At 49.8% G+C, this 17,557-nt stretch overlaps 1 long non-coding RNA gene across 1 annotated transcript in view; it reads left to right on the forward strand.

Annotated features, from left to right (window-relative positions):
• Positions 1-17,557, forward strand: part of LOC144761196 (uncharacterized) — a 54,283-nt gene that overhangs the window by 33,859 nt on the left and 2,867 nt on the right. The window contains exon 2 of the long non-coding RNA XR_013595622.1: positions 10,194-10,294. This is a non-coding gene — a long non-coding RNA (uncharacterized LOC144761196). The remainder of the gene's footprint in view (positions 1-10,193; positions 10,295-17,557) is intronic.

The raw sequence follows: 17,557 nt of genomic DNA on the forward strand, positions 1-17,557 counted from the left end.
CTGACCACAGCTGCGTCAACTTCAGCTTCCGAAGAACCACGACCCACCACCACCCGCAACAGGTTCCTCGGCGGTGCTGGAGCAATATCACCGCTGAGCAGCTCACCGCCTCCCTCAGCCAGAACCCTCCCACCAGCACATCGGACCCCAACAAAGCTGCCAGCAACCTCACACAGTGGCTGACCGCCTGTGCCGATGACCTCGCAACACTAAAGAACCCTCCCAGCAGACCCGGTATCAAGAAACCCCCTGGTTCACCGACGAACTCAAGGACTCCAAGAAGAACTGCCGCACCCTCGAGAAAGCCTGGCGCCATGACCAGACCACAGACAACGGGACCGCCCTCAAGCACGCCACCCGCAAGCACCACCAGCTGATCCGCGCCACCAAGAAGATAGCACTCAAAGAACCACTGGACAACAATGCCCACGACAGCAAGGAACTCTTCAGCATTGCCAAAGAGTTCTCCAACCCCAGCGCCGGAAACAACGACATCACTCCCTCGCAAGACCTCTGCAACTCACTCGCCTCGTTCTTCCACCGCAAGATCGCCGACATACACAACAGCTTTGGCGCACAGATCACGCACCCAACCACAGAACCAACGCCCGCCACCACCACCCTCTGCAACTGGACCCCGGTCAGCACCGAAGACACCACCCGCACGATGAACACCATCCACTCCGGATCCCCAACCGACCCCTGCCCCCACCACGTCTTCAACAAGGCCGACGCAATCATCGCACCCCATCTCCGGGACATCATCAACACCTCCTTCCACACCGCCACCTTCCCGGAGAGCTGGAAGCACGCCGAGCTCAGCGCCCTCCTGAAAAAACCAGCAGCGGACCCCACCGACCTCAAGAACTCCCGCCCATCTCGCTCCTCCCTTTTCCTGCCAAAATCATCGAGAAGACCGTCAACAGACAGCTCGCCGCCTTCCTCGAGACGAAGGGATCCCTCGACCCCTCGCAGTCCAGTTTTCAAGCCAACCACAGCACCGAGACCGCCCTGATCGCAGCCACCGATGACATCAGATCCCTGCTCGACAACGGGGAAACAGCGTCCCTCATCCTCCTGGACCTCTCTGCAGCATTCAACACTGTCTGCCACCGCACCCTAGTGCAGCGCCTCAGCAACATCGGAATCCAAGAGAAGGCACTGGAGTGGATCATCTCGTTCCTCGCCAGAAGAACCCAGAGAGTCCGCCTCCCCCGTTCAGATCCGAGGCCACCGAAGTCATCTGCGGCGTACCACAAGGATCATCACTCAGCCCAACCCTCTTCAACGTCTACATGAGCCCCCTCGCAGCCATCGCACGCCAGCACAACCTCAACATCATCTCCTACGCCGACGATACCCAGCTGATCCTCTCCCTCACCAATGACCCCGCCACCGCCAGAGCCAGCCTGCACGAAGGGATAAAAGACGTCGCCGAGTGGATGAAGAATAGTCGCCTGAAACTGAACTCAGACAAGACGGAAGTCCTCATCCTGGGATCATCGCCCTCCGCCTGGGACGACTCCTGGTGGCCCCCTGCCCTGGGCACCACTCCCAAGCCAACGGACCACACACGCAACCTGGGCTTCATCCTGGACTCCTCCCTCTCGATGACCAGACAAGTCAACGCCGTCTCCTCATCGTGCTTCAACAGCCTGCGCATGCTCTGCAAGATCTTTGATGGATCCCCACCGAAACCAGGAAGACCGTCACCCAGGCACTCGTCACCAGCCGACTGGACTACGGGAACACCCTCTATGCCGGAACCACAACCAAACTTCAAAAAAGACTCCAACGCATCCAGAACGCCTCCGCACGACTCATCCTAGACATCCCCTGACACAGCCACACCTCCGGCCACCTGAGAGACCTGCACTCACTCGCCGTCAGCAAGAGAATCACGTTCAGGCTCCTCACCCACGCACACAAGGCTCTCCACGACCTGGGCCCCAAGTACCTCAACGACCGCCTGACCTTCTACATGCCCACCCGCCAGCTACGATCGACCAGCCACGCCCTCGCTGCCGTATCACGCATCCGCAGAGCCACCACCGGAGGAAGATCCTTCTCCTACCTGGCAGCCAAGACTTGAAACTCCCTCCCCATCCACCTTCGGCTGACCCAAAACCATCTCTCCTTCAGGAAGCAGCTCAAGACCTGGCTGTTCGAGCAGTGACATACCACTCTCCCCCAGCGCCTTGAGACCCTTCCGGGTGAGTAGCGCGCTATACAAATGCATTGATTGATTGATTGATTGATTGAGGATGAGGACCTCCATCAGCTTCAGTCGGCTGTTCCTCATCCATTCAGCAATGGCCTTCATTCCTTTGTGAAGGTTGGTTTTGGCAGTGTGGGGCTCCTTGGTGAGGGAGAGTATCACCTGGGTGTCATCGGCATAGGAGAGGATGTTGAGGTCATGCCGACGGGCGACATGGGCGAGCGGTGCCATGTAGATGTTAAACAGGGTTGGGCTGAGGGATGAGCCCTGGGGTACGTCGCAGATGATCTTGGTGGCTTCGGAGCGGAAGGGGGGAAGGCGGACGCTCTGTGTTCTGCCGGAGAGGAAGGAGGTGGTTCAGTCCAGGGCCTTCTCTTGGATCCCAGCGTTGTAGAGGCGGGTTCGTAGTGTGTGGTGACAGACCGTGTCGAAGGCGGCTGACAGGTCCAGGAGGATGAGGGCCGCCATTTCTCCGTTGTCCAGCAGGGACTTGATGTCATCGGTTGCGGCAATGAGGGCAGTCTCGGTGCTGTGGTTGCTGCGGAACCCGGACTGGGAAGGGTCCAGGATGTTGTTCTCCTTGAGGTAGCGGGTCAGTTGTTCATTGGCGGTCTTATCGATGACCTTTGCGGGGAACGGGAGCAGGGAGATGGGCCGGAAGTTCTTGAGGTCCTTGGGGTCCACCTTGGGTTTCTTGAGTAAGGCGTTGATCTCGGCGTGCTTCCAGCTCTCCGGGAAGGTTGCCGTCTCGAAGGAGGTGGTGTTGACTTTCCGGAGATGGGGTGCGATGGATGTGCTGGCTTTCTTGAAGATGTGGTGTGGGCATGGATCTGACGGAGATCCGGAGTGGATGGTGTTCATGGTCTTTATGGTGTCATCGTCGTCGATGTTGGTCCAGTAGAGCAGGCGGTTGGTGCGGATGGTGGTCGTGGGGGCGGCGGTCTCAGTGGTTGTCGGGGCGGTCGTGGCGTTGAAACTGTCATGGATGTCTATGATCTTGCGGTGGAAGAAGGTGGCAAGCGAGTCACACAGGTCTTGCGAGGGTGGTACGTCGCTGGTGTTGGAGCTAGGGTTGGAGAATTCCTACACGATGTTGAAGAACTCTCTGCTGTTGTGCGCGTTGTTGTCTAGGCGGTCTTTGAAGGAGGCCCTTTTGGTGGATCTGATGAGGTGATGGTGTCTGCGGGTGCCATTCTTGTGGGTGGCGTGGCTGTCTGGTGTTCGTTCATGGAGCTAAATCTTCTCCAGCTTTCGGCAGGTTTGCTTGGAGGCCCGGAGGTCTTCAGTGAACCAGATGGCTTTCTTCTTGGTATGATTGTTGGAGGGTTTCTTGATCGGGGCGAGGGTGTTGGCGCAGTCGTCGATCCACTGTCTGAGGTTGTGGGCGGCGGTGTCGGGGTCGGTATGGTCGGCGGGTGGGCTCTGGGCGAGGGTGGTCGTTAGCTGGTCTTTGGTGACTTTGCTCCAGCAGCGGTGAGGCATCTGTTGGGTGCTGTGGTGCGTGGTGGGTTTCTTGAAGGTGAAGTGGATGCAGCTGTGGTCGGTCCAGTGGAGTTCGGTGGTATGGTTGAAGGCGACGTGGGTCTTGCGGAGAAGATGGTGTCAAGCGTGTGACCGGCGGAGTGGGTGGGTGTTGTGACGAGTTGTCTGAGTCCGAAGTTGGCTAGGTTGTCGATCAGGGTGGTGGAGTTGGTGTCGTAATTGTTCTCGAGGTGGAAGTTCAGGTCCCCGAGGAGGATGTAGTCCATGGAGGCGAGGGCGTGTGTGCTGACGAAGTCGGCGATGGAGTCGCTGAACTGTGGTTGGGGTCCGGGCGATCTGTAGATGAGGGTTCCTCTGAGGTTGGTGTTGGGGTCAGTGTGGACCTGGAAGTGCAGGTGTTCGGCGGTGCTGAGGGTGTCATCGGTGTTGGTCAAGACTCTGAGAGTTTTCCTGTGGACGATGGCGATTCCTCCTCGCGCCCTGTTGGTGCGGTCCTTGTGGGTAATCTTGTAGCCTTCCGGGACGGCTATGGCTATGTCGGGTGCCGAAGCGGGGTTCAGCCAGGTCTCCGTCAGGAAGGCGACATCTGCGGAGGTTGAGTGGAGTAGGTCCCAGTGTTCAACGGCATGTTTTCGGGTGGAGCGGGTGTTGAGAAGGATGCATCTGAGGTGGTTGAGTTATTTCCTGGTTGGCAGCATGGTGGGGCAGATGCTTGTGAAGCTGCAGTTCTGGCAGGTGAAAGCTCCATGGGTGCGCTTCGGGGCGGCCAGGATGCAGGTGTGTGATTGTCCGGTGTTGAGTGCATGGAGGGTTCTGGCATCGTAGCGGTGTCGGGCGTTGTGGCGTTCGTGGTGTCCAGGGGTCTTGGCGCTGGGCGCGGTCCAGGCACAGACGGGCACAGACGGGCTTGCCTTAGGTGCGCCAGCGGCGGGCCCACAGAGCGCGGCCACATAGCGGCTTCCATATGAGGGGATGTGGGAGGAAGGAGCAGCTGGGAGGCGGGAGCGGGGCGGCGAATGGGATTGCAGGTGGGCGGGGCCGCAGGGACGCAGCGGTGGGAAAAACGGGCAGGGGCCGCAGGAGAACTGGGCACAGGAAGGAAAAACAAGTTTAGGCAAGAAAACAAGTACAGGCACAGAGGAATAAAAACAAGTCTGGGCAAGAAAGCAAGTACAGGCACAGGGGAATAAAAACAAGTCTGGGCAAGAAAGCAAGTACAGGCACATGGGAAGAAAAACAAGTCTGGGCAAGAAAGCAAGATAGGCACAGGGGAAAAATACAAGATTAGGCAAAAACAATACAGGCAGAGCTGTGCAGCAGCGTGGGGAGCAACCTGCCTGCGAGCAGGGTCATAGGTCGTTCCCTAAGAAATTTGAAGATCGTTGGTATGCCATATTGAAAACAAGTTCACTTGATTTGATTTTGCTAATAATAGAGGAACTATCAATTATACTGGTGGAATTGTAATGAAATAAATTCCTTTTATCCCTATTTTACGTATCTTGCAAAAGTGCTCAAGACAAGCACCTTTTATACCAATTGCAAAGATTTTTATTATTCACGCAATAAAGAATTACTTACTTACTGGTGGAATTGTCCAAGGAGATTTCCAATGTAAAGTCTGAACCGGAGGAGCTACTGACAGCCGAGGATTGAACAAAGGTACTAGAAGACATCAACAATCAAATGGCCAAACATACCCAAGAAATAAACGAAAAAAAGGTCAGAAAATTTTGATGGGACACTGTGGATTATAAACTAGGGGAAGTCTATAGTTTGGCGGAAGTATACGCCAAGAGGAGACAAAACAGACCATACACTGGAAACACAGAAACGTCATCCTCTGAAAGTGACAGTTTCAGTCAACCTCGCAACAGACCATTGATATCAACAATGACACCTATGGATCCACCACAATCTTCTGGTGTCTCTTTTTTAGAGACAGGCCAGTCAGACAGAGATTACCCCGGCGGGGTAATCAATCAATCAATCATAGCATTTGTAAAGCGCACTAAATACCCGTGAGGGTCTCAAGGCAATGGGGGTGGGGGATGCTGCTACTGCAGGAAGAGCCAGGTCTTGAGGAGTCTTCTGAAGGTCAGCAGGTCTTGGCTCTGCCCTAGTTGGCTCGAGAGGGTGTTCCAGGTCTTGGCGGGGAGGTGGGAGAATGATCTGCCCCCGGAGGTCGTTCCTCGGATGCGGAGATTGTGGTGAGGGCGAGATCGGCGGAGCAAAGCTAGCGGGTGGGAGTGTAGAAGCTGAGTCTGCTGTTGAGGTACACTGGCCCGGTATTGTGGAGTGCCTTGTGCCAAAAGAAAAAGTAAAAGAAAAGGAACCTCGTCAACCCCGAACAGCCACCGGCAAGAGGCGGAAAAATAAGAAGACAAGCTCAAACACAACCTGGTTATCATCATTTCAGATTACACATTTTCTAACATGCAGGTGAAAATATTACAAAAAGGAACGTCATTTGTTCCCATCAATCACACCAATTGCCTGGAACTTGAAATAAATCTTTTGAAACTCAGGAGCAATTTATGATTGAGACATTTCTTTGAGAATGTGTTGATAGATCGACAAGAGAGTGAAGAAGATCCACCTCGACGATTGAAACCCAGAAGCACATACATGGCACCAGTTAGAACATTTTAAAGACCATCATAAATAAAGCTGTTGACAATGAAGTAATTAATGAAAAAATGAAGAGGTTTTTGATACACCACACCTAAAAAGTCCAGTTATATATATGCTTCCAAAAACACACAAAGACCGACTTCATCCACCTTTCCGTCATATTTTTTCAACCAAAGGCAGTCTGCAGGAACCAATCACTAAATTCATTGACCGTTATTTACAACCCAGTGTTACCAAAATGAGTACCTGTATAAGGGATACAACAGAATTCTTGACAAAAATCAATCAAGTCACCTTTTCTAGAGTGGAATCAATATTGCTATATACCATAGACTTCAAATTGTTATGCACCTCGATTCCGCACAACTTGGGAATGGAAGCAATTGAACATACTCTGTTACAAACAAATCTGGATCTGGATCTTAACATTGTCTTAATGGAACTTATAGAATTCACATTATCCTAAAGTTACTTCAGATGGAAAGACCAATAGCTTTCCCAATTAACGGGGACTTCTATGGGAGATTGTGCAGCTCCAACATATGCAAACTTTTTCATGAGCAGATTCGAAGAGGAACACATTCTATCCAAGCCCTCATGGAAAACTCACCTAAAGCTCATTTTGGGATAAATAGATGATATATTCATCCTGTGGAATGGCACTAACAGAGACCTTTGCAATTAATTAATTGCATACAACCAAGTTGTTGAAAGAATTCAAATTACCCACCAAATCCAAGAGAAATGCATTACCTTTCAGGATGTTATAATCACAAGAACTATAACTGCGTTGGAAAAAGATATATATAGAAAAACTACAGACAGAAACAATACACTGCACTTCACAAGTTTCCATCAGGAGTCCTTGAAACGTCATCTTCCATGTTCGCAATTACTCAGGGTAAAACGAATTGTATCAAACAGACACATCCGTGATAAGAATGGACAACATGGTACAGAGATTCAGAGATCGAGAATATCCAGAACATACACTGAACTCAGCCAAAACACTTTGTCAACAAAAAACACGGGAGGACTTATTACAGACAAAACCCACTTCTACCAAAACCGGATGGTTGTAGTTTCTAAATTCTCATCAATGAGCAGTTCTTACAAAAGTAAATTTAAACGCCATTGGACAATCCTAAAACTAGAACAGGATTTCAAACAATTGTTTGAATCACCACATATCTTCGCCTACAGGAGAGGCAAAAACCTCAAAGAAATACTGAAGAACCCACCAATGTGGAATGGTCAACAAGAATACAAGGGTCAATACCATGGTGGAACTGCAATAATTGTCACAACATTATTCTTGGATCCAACATTACACACCCAATGAAAGGCCAAAAAATCAAACTTAAAGTAACAGCCACCTGTGATATCGCCAATGTGGTTTACATGCTGAAATTTCCCTGTGGAAAAGTATACGTTGGGAAGATAGAGAGAAAAATGTAAGTAAGACTAAATGAATAAAAGGAATATAAGGACAAGACAGTTGAAATCCACGGTCACTAGTCACTTTTTGGTAGAGCAGCATAACATCAGCCAATTAAAATTCCAAATACTGGAAGTAGTTCAAAGAACAGAAGGAAGAGACAATCACAACTATCTGTTACAATGCGGAAACATTTGGATATTAATCTGAATTCACTCAAACCATATGGGATGAATGATCGTATGGAATTTCTTTGTAACTTGTGACTTTATGTTTTTTTCATAACATTTAAACATTTGGTTTAAATGTCCCTCAAATGTTCGTATAGTTCATAATTACCATTCTAATTTTTTTCCTGAGTTATGAACAATGACTTACTCTCCCAGTAAGGGTGGTCTAGATGTTGTTTATGTAGTATAAATTGAATTTGTTTCTTATGATTCTTCAATATATCAAGTTTTTTGTGGATTGATTTTCCTTATATATTTATCACAGAATATAATTCATATATCTGTATTTAGAGTAACGTTTTAAAATTTCTATTTGATCATCTAAGGTTTTAAACCTTTAGTTTATTTCCCTGTCTACCACTCTACTAATATGGTCGCCCCTGTTTCACTACCATCAAGCACAACACAATATTAGTTCTTCTTTCACACAATAGCTAATCGCGCTTTTACCAGCATGCCAGGAATTGTGTCATTAACACACGCGGAGATTTGAAACACGCGCTTGACCTTTTTAATTAAGTATGTGCTGCTCGTTTCACAAATGCATCAATCATTAGTCCGCTGTAAGCTTGTTTGACTTTTTCTTTAAGTGTCATGCTTTCCGTTCATGCACGATATTACCATTAGCTCAACGGAACTGTGCTAGTTCCCAATCAAACCGCTTTAATCTCCAGTGTTCCTCATTTGTAATGTCCACATTCACAGATCACTTTAGAGTAAGTTCATGTTATTCATCTTCCAATTATAATCTTCACCAGTTTACTGGGATCTTTTTCTACTCTCTAACTTCTCTATTCTTGAAGCCATTACTTGATATTTCGGTCTATGCATGTTATCTTCCACTAGCACGGCACTTTTATCTAAACTTCGCTTGCGCACCTTGTCTCATTCAGTTTCCATGAGAATATTACCAGACTTTTTCCTACTCTCTAATTTCTCTACTCTTGATGATATTACTTTATACTTCAGTTTATGCACATTATCTTCCACTAGCTCAACACTTTTATTTCATTTGTGCTCGCGCATCTTTTCTTAGCCAGTTTTCATGAGAATATCACTAGATATCTTTTTTTTTATACCTGTTGAAGGACTTGTTTGAACTTGGATTTTTACTTTTACTGGTTTAATCACCTTGGTGGTCGGCCTTATATTTTGAACACAACGTACTAATAATCATCAGTGATACACATGACTTTCTAGATCTACGTTGGTTTCCTCATAGTCATTATATTTTTTTACACTCATAGATCTTACCCCTGATGAAGGGCGGAATGCCCAAAATATATTGGGAAAGCAGACACTCCAAAGAATAATGAATCCATGTGATTGATTAAGTACACAGTTGCAATGCATTCTGGATATTGTATGCTGGTTGGTAACCAGGACTTTGCTTCATGAATCAATTAAAATGTATGAAACATACCAATCAATACATCTGATCATTAAATGATGAATTTATATTACTGTTGTTATTTTGAATGGATCAAAAAGAAATTTCAAGTCCATTTTAGGGATCAGATTGGTGCCTAGGGGGACTACCCCTAGTTAGGTGGTGTGACGCATTGGTTTTCCTTTACACTCTTGTTCGGAGAGTGATGCCCCAGGTGCACCTTACACATTGATTTAAGGTAATTAAACTCACTAACGCTACAGAATTGGCTGTGCATGAACTTTAACTCTTAAATTTTTACTAAGCTCATTTGTGAGGATGCAGTATTTCAAATTGCCTGTTGTTCTGCATACAGAGTTTTAGAGCACTGACATTCAATACATAGGTGTCCATCTTGATGACTGTGGCTGGAAATATGCTCATCATGTAAACTCAATTGACTTGTCCCTCCCAAATACTGTGTCACTTCCGGAATGCCTTGCAGGAGATGATACAGGTTTGTACGGACACATGACCCTCAGGAGCAATACTGATCTGACAAGACGCCAAATAGTTTGTTAGTGGAAATGTATTTATTGGTTATCCAAATATATCTAACAGATGTTTCACATGCCATCAGGCGTTTGGGAAGCATAGTTTACAGGAAGACAGAAAATCGCCAATCCCACATATGTGTGAAGATAACAAAAACCTACGTTTAAATGATGCTAATGTTTGCTCTGTGATGTGTTGTGTTGTAACTCATGTGTCAAGTCTATAAAGAAAGATTTATGTGAATCTCTTTCTCATCCTTGTTAATAGCATCATCAACAGCTACAGAAGGAGGAGACAGTTCCACGGAACAAGGGGAACCAGAGAGCCAGACTGGGTCCTCTGCGGAGGAGGGATCCAGTGCACAGAGAGTGAGGGGAGTCACACAGGGGGATATCATCAACATCTGCAGAAAACAACAAAAACTCCAGTGATGACTCCCTTGCCGTGGTGGTTTCCCTCATATCTGTCCCCCCTGTTGTCCTAAGTGTGGAAGACATGGATTTACTGAAACAGTTTCATGTGGGGCAGACATCCATGCTGAGTGTCCTCCATGCACACACCAGTCTTTTGATACAATTGGTGTCACATATGGAGGGCATCTCATCAAACATGTCTGCCCTTCAGCGATCCAATCAGACCATGGCCTTTTCACTGACGGCAGGAGTGTCCCTTCAGCAGTCCCTCACCCCTCCCTCCACAGCCCCAAACACAGTCACCACTACCCTACCTGACCCCAGAACACTCGAACAGGCACATGCACCCACAATAAACAGCAACAGACACAAGCAGCACACTACCACCCAAAACAAAGTAAAAAAAAAAAACATCACACACACTCAGGGGACTGACATCAAACAAACACAAGAGAGGATAGCAAAACTGACATACCCATCTACAGGCACTCCACATTTCGCAGCTACCTCTACCTCCAAAAACACCTACCCTTCACTCTAAGGCAATAACTTCTTCACAGGTACTCTTCCTCTAAAATCTTGGCCTCTTCCCCAAAGATTCATCTAACCACACTCCTAAGGGGAAGAGGAACCCCCCAGGATAGAAAGCAGATCTATCCCTGCAGGAACCCCCTTCCCTGAGAGTAGCCACAGTGAGCCCCCCTCTGTACTTCTCTCAGCAACAACAAATCTAATTCCTCAACACCATCAAATCAAAACAAATAAAATCAAATCAGGTGTTTGTTAAGCATGACTACTCACCCGTAAGGTTCTCAAGGCGCTGAGGGTGTGGGGGGGGTTCGCAGGTTCCAGTCCATCAAGAAGTGGGTCTGTCGAAGAGCCAGGTTTTGAGGTTTCTTGCAAAGATGGGAACGATGTTATCTGTCTGAGGTGGAACGGAAGGTCGTTCCAGGCACTGGCCTCGCGAAAGGAGAAGGAGCGGCTTCCTGATCTGGTCTTTCTGGTGCAGGGGACCATGGCATAGGAGAGCTGGGCTGATCATAGCGTCCTTTGGGGTGCATGGAATTTGAGTCGGCTGTTAAGGTATGCTGGTCCCGTGTTGTGGAGGGCCTTGTAAGTGTGGGTTAGCATCTTGAATGTGACTCTAGCTTCCGTGTGGAGCCAGTGGAGTGTGCGCAAGTGCTGCGAGATGTGTCAGTGGCTTGACAGGTTGAGGACCAGTCTTGCGGCGGCGTTTTGGATATTCTGTAGCTTGCGCGTGAGGTTTTTGTTTATTCCGGCATAGAGCGCGTTACAGTAGTTGAGCCTGCTGGTGACCAGGCCTTGAGTGACGGTCTTTCTGTGTTCGTGGGGGTTCCATTTGAAGGTCTTACGTAGGAGGCGGATGGTGTGAAATCAGGAGGACGAGACCGAGTTGATCGGAGTCCATTTTGAGCTCTGAGTCCAGGATGATTCCCAGGTAGCGTGTGTAGTACGTGGGGGTGGGCGGGCTTACGAGGGCAGGGGGCCAGCAGGTGTCGTTCCAGGTGCCTGGGTTTGGGCCCTTTATAAGTACTCATGTTTTGTTTGTGTTTAGTTGTAGGCAGCTGTTTTTCATCCAATTGGCGATGGCTTCTATGCCTTCTCTAAAGTTGTGTCTGGCAGTGTTGGGTTTGTTGGATAGGGAGAGGATGAGTTGGGTGTCGTCTGCGTATGACACAATGTTGAGTCCTTAGGTTCTGACGATGGGGGCGAGCAGAGCCATGTAGACGTTGAAGAGCGTAGGGCTGAGGGAGACCCTTGGGGGAATCCGCAGGTGGTAGGAGTAGGGTCTGAGAGGAAAGGGGAGGAGTCTGACCCTCTCTGTTCTGCTAGAGAGGAAGAAGCAGATCCAGTCGAGGCCCTTGTCTTGGATCCCTGCTTCGTGGAGTCCGCGTATTAGGGTGTGGTGTCGAACCCCGCTGAGATGTTGAGGAGGATGAGGGCTGCTGTTTCTCCTTTGTCCCGTAAGGTACGGATGTCATCTGTTGCGGCAAGGAGGGCGGTTTCCGTACTGTGGTTTTTTCTGAAGCAAGGAGATGGGTCTGTAGTTTTTGAGGTTGGTGGGGTCTGCCAAGGGTTTCTTCAGGAGGGGATTGATCACAGCATGTTTCCAGTCGTCAGGGAGGGAGGCGGTTGCCAGGGAGTGGTTGATGGTGGGGCAAAGCATGGGTGCCATGGTGTTTGTGGCTCTGTTGAAAATGTGGTGCGGCAGGGGTCCATGGGGGCCCCCGGAGTGGATTGACTTCATCGTCTTTAGTGTGTCTTCGGTGGTGAGGGCTGTCCAGTTGTTAATCGCTGGCTTCAGGGTGTCGGGGTGGTTGATGAGGGTTCAGTGTGTTGGTTGTTTTCGTCAAAGTTGTCGTAGATGCTTTTGATTTTGTGGTGGAAAAAGGTGCTGAGTTTATCACAGAGGTCTTGAGAGGGAGGGATGTCGGCGGGCTCGCTGGTGGGTTGGGTGAACTCCTTGATGATGTTGAATAGTTCTTTGCTGTTGTGTGCATAAGTGGAGATTCTGTCTTCAATCGCTTCTTTCCTCGTTTTTCTGATGAGTTGGTGGTGGGCATTTGAGGCGGCTCTGAAGTTGTTGTGGGCTTCTGTGGATGTGGTGTTCCTCCAGGCCTTTTTGATGCAGCGACAAGTGCGTCTGGACTCTCGAAGTTCGGTGGTGAACCATTTAGCTTTCCTGGTGTGGTGAGGGGGGCTATGGTATTGGCGCTGTCGGAGATCCAACTGTGCAGGGTTTGGGCTGCGGTGTTGGTGTCATCGTTTTCCGCAATGGTTGGGGTGGAGTTGCAGAGTGACGAGGTTAGCTGGTCGTCGGTGATTCTGGTTCAGTTTCTTCGTAAGAGAAGGTGCTGGTGTCTGTGGACGGTGGGTGTTCTGAAGGTGAAGTGGACGCATCGATGGTCAGTCCATGGGAGTTCGGTGATGTGGCTGAAGGTGATGGAGTTTCCTGTTGTGAAGAGGGGGTCGAGGGTGTGTCTTGCTGAGTGCGTGAGTTCGGTCACAAACTGGTGTAGTCTAATGTTGTGGAGGTTGTTCAGGAGGGATGTGGTTCTGGTGTCCAGTTGGTTGTCGAGGTGGAAGTTGAGGTCTCTCAGTAGGGTGTAGTTGGTGGATACAATGGATGCGGGGAGATGATGTCCATGATGGAGTTGGCGAAAAGTCAATGGGGTCCAGGGGGTCGGTAAATAAGGGTTCCACGGAGGGTGGAGGTAGGGCTGGCCACTATCTTGAAGTGAAGGTGTTACATCAGGTCTGTGGGCTCGTCGGGGAGAGTGCTTAGGCGAGGGTGGATTTGTGGACGATTGCGATTCCTCCTTCAGGGAGGGTGGGGCAGTCTTTCATAGAGATATTGTATCCTTGGGGAATGGCGATGGCGATGTCTGGTCCAGAGGTGGTGTTGGTCCAGGTTTCGGTAAAGAATGCTACGTCCGGAGTAGAGCTGTTGAGGAGGTCACAGATTTCGGAGGCATGTTTGTTGAGGGATCGGATGTTCAGGAGGATGCATTGCAGGGTCTTCAGTTTGGTTCTGTTCTTGCAGGCAGATTGCGCTGGGTCAGTGGTCTTGGTGCTGCTGCAGGTGTGCCAGCAGCGGTGACAGCTGAAGGGTCCCTGGGTGTCGGCTGGTGATGCTAGCTTGCATTCGTAGTTGTGGCCTGGGTTGAGAGCGCGGAGTGCCGCTGGGTCATAGTGTTGGCAGTGCAGAGATCCAGGGTTCCTGGCGCTGGACGCAGTCGGGTTGCGGACGGGCGCAGACGGGCTTGCCTTTGGCCTCTTTAAGTAGGGGTCGGGGAGACCTGAACAGTTGGGAGACGGGAGCGGAGAGGGGAGCTGGATTGGGCCGGTCGCACTGGTCGTGCTAGGGGATGGGCTGCGGGGGCAGCAGCGGCGGGGAAAAACGGGCTAAAAAAGGCAAAAGGCAAAAAGCAAAAAGCGAGCGAAAAGTGCAAATAAGGCAGCAAAAGTGCAAGAAAGAGTGGAGGAAAGATACAGAGGACACAGGAGAGTGAAAGGGGGAGATTGAGATGAGGATACAAAATGAGCAAAAATGGAGGAAAGAAACAGGAGAGTGAAGGGGAAGCTTGAAATTAGGGGAAAACAATAGACATTGGAGGTTAAGACCCAGAAGGATAGTGAAGGGGTAGATAGAAGTGAGGGAAAAAACAAGTAAAAAAGGATAGAAAAAGCGGAGCAAGAGAATGGAGACAGAGGTCCACAGGACAACCAGTGATGAGGCGCAGATGAAACTGGCGGGTGGAGGAGGGCCTCGAACACCAACACTCAAGAGTGCTGGGGCACGGGGGAAAGCCTCACTTAATAGTGGAGCTGCTAGGGAGGGAGAGCAATTTCACTGACAATAAGGTAGTGGTCTTGCTCCCTTGTCGCCGCAGTGGCTGCCATTAAGTGGGGGTCGGGGAGTGCTGGACATTTGGGAGGCGGGAGCGAGGAGGGGAGCTGGATTGGGCTTGTCTCACTGGTCATACTGGGGGGACGGCCCGCAGGGCAGCAGCGGCGAAGAAAAACGGGCTAAAAAAGGAAAAAGGTAAAAGGCAAAAACAGAGAAAAAAGTGCAAATAAGGCAGCAAAAGTGCAACAAAGAGTGGAGGAAAGACACAGAGGACACAGGAGAGTGAAAGGGAGAGATTGAGATGAGGGTAAAAAATGAGTGAAAAACGGAGGAAAGAAACAGGAGAGTGAAAGTAGCGCTTGAAATTAGGGGAAAACAACAAAAAATTGAGGTTAAGACCTAAAAGGAGAGTGAAAGGGGAGCTTGAAATGTGGGGAAAACGACAGAAAATGGAGGCTAAGACCCAGAAGGAGAGTGAAGGGGGGAGATAGGAGTGAGGGAGAAAACGAGTAAAAAAAGGAGAGAAAAATCTTAGCAAGAGAATGGAGAAAGAGGTCTACTGGACCACTAGGCATGATGCGCAGGTGAAACCTGCGGGTGGAGGAAGGTGTCGAACACCAACACTCGAGAGTGCAGGTGCTCAGGGGAAGGCCTCACTGAATGGTGGAGCTACGAGGGAGGGAGAGCAATTTCACTGACAATGAGTCAGTGGTCTTGCTTGCCTGTCCCTGCAGTTGCTGCCATTGAGTGGGGGTTGGGGAGCGCTGGACAGCTTGGAGGGAGGAGCGGGGAGGGGAGCTGGATTGGGCCAGTGGCACTGGTCGTGTTGGGGGGAGGGGCCACAGCAGCGGGGAAAAACTGGCTAAAAAAGGCAAAACGAGAGAGAAAAGTGCAAATAAGGTAGCAAAAGTGCAAGAAAGAATGAAGGAAAGACTCAGATGACACAGGAGAGTGAAAGGGGGAGATTGAGATGAGGGTAAAAAACAAGTGAAAAACAGAGGAAAGAAACAGGAGAGTGAAGCAGGAGCTTGAAATGAGGGGAAAACAACAGAAAATGGAGGTTAAGACCCAGAAGGAGAGTGAAGGGGGGAGATAGACGTGGGGGAAAAAATGAGTAAAAAAGGAGAGAAAAAGTGGAACAAGAGAATAGAGACAGAGGTCCACTGGACCACCAGGGATGAGGCGCAGATGAAACCTGCGGGTGGAGGAGGGCATCAAACACCAACATTTGAGAGTGCAGGGGCTCGGTGGAAGGCCTCGCTTAATGGTGGAGCTGAGAGTGAGAGCAATTTCACTGACAATGAGTCAGTGGTCTTGCCCGCATGTCCCCACAGTGGCCGCCATTAAGTAGGGGTCGGGAAAGGCAGGACAGCTGGGAAGCGGGACAAGGGAGGGGAGCTGGACTAGGCCGGTTGGACTTGTCGTGTTGGGGGGGCGAGGTCACAGGGGCAGCAGCGGCAGGGGAAAATGGGCTAAAAAAGGAAAAAGGCAAAAAGAGAGAGAAAGGGGCAAATAGGGCAGCAAAAGTGCAAGAAAGAGTGGAGGAAAGACACAGAGGATACAGAAGAGTGAAAGTGGGAGATTGAGATGATTGTAAAAAACAAGTGAAAAACAGAGGAAAGAAACAGGAGACTGAAGGTGGAGCTTGAAATGAGGGGAAAACAACAGAAGGAGATTGAAGGGTGGGGATAGAAGTGAGGGAAGAACAAGTAAAAAAGGAGAGAAAAATCAGAGCAAGAAAATGGAGACAGATGTCCACTGGACCACCAAGGATGAGGTGCAGGTGAAACCTGCGGGTAGAGGAGGGCCTCGAACACCAACACTCGAGAGGGCAGGTGCTCGGGGGAAGGCCTCACTTCATGGTGGAGCTGCGAGGGAGGGAGAGCAATTTCACTGACAATGAGTCAGTGGTCTTGCTTGCCTGTGCCTGCAGGGGCGGCCATTAAGTAGGGGTCGGGGAGGGCTGGACAGCTGGGAGGCGGGAGCGGGAGGGGAGCTTGATTGGGCCAGTCGCACTGATCGTGCTGGGGAAGAGGGGCCGCGGGGGCAGAGGCGGGGGCGAAAAATGATCTAAAAAAGGCATAAGGAAAAAAGCAAAAAGAGAGAGAAAAGTGCAAATAAGGCAGCAAATGTGCAAGAAAGAGTGGAGGAAAGACACAGAGGACACAGGAGAGTGATATGGGGAGATTGGGATGAGGGTAAAAAATGAGTATAAAATGGATGAAAGAAACAGGAGATTGAAAGGGGATCTTGAAATGAGGGGAACATGAAAGTAAATGCAGGTTAAGACCCAGAAGGAGAGTGAAGGAGGGAGATAGATGTGAGGGAAAAAACGAGTAAAAAAGGAGAGAAAAAGCAGAGCAAGAGAATGGAGACAGATCCACTGGACCCCCAGGGATGAGGCGCAGGTGAAACCTGCGGGTGGAGGCGGGCCTCGAAAACCAACACTCGAGAGTGCAGGGGCCCGGGAGAAGGCCTCATTTAATGGTGGAGCTGTGAGGGAGCGAGAGCAATTTCACTGACAATGAGTCAATGGTCTTGCTCGCCTGTACCCGCAGTGCCCGTGATTCAGTAGGGGTTGGAGATGGCTGGACAGCTGGGAGGCGGGAGCGGAGAGGGGAGGTAGGATGGGCCGGTCGCACAGGTCGAGCTCGGGGGAGGGGCCACGGGAGAAGAAGCTGCGGGGAAAAACAGGCTAAAAAAGGCAAAAGGAACAAATCAAAAAGAGAGATAAGAGGGCAAATAAGGCAGCAAAAGTGCAAGAAAGAGTGGGGGAAACATTCAGATGACACAGGAGAGTGAAAGGGGGAGATTGAGATGAGGGTAAAAAACAAGTGAAAAACAGA

Source organism: Lissotriton helveticus, chromosome 6 (genome assembly GCF_964261635.1).
Source record: "Lissotriton helveticus chromosome 6, aLisHel1.1, whole genome shotgun sequence".
NCBI lineage: Eukaryota > Metazoa > Chordata > Amphibia > Caudata > Salamandridae > Lissotriton > Lissotriton helveticus.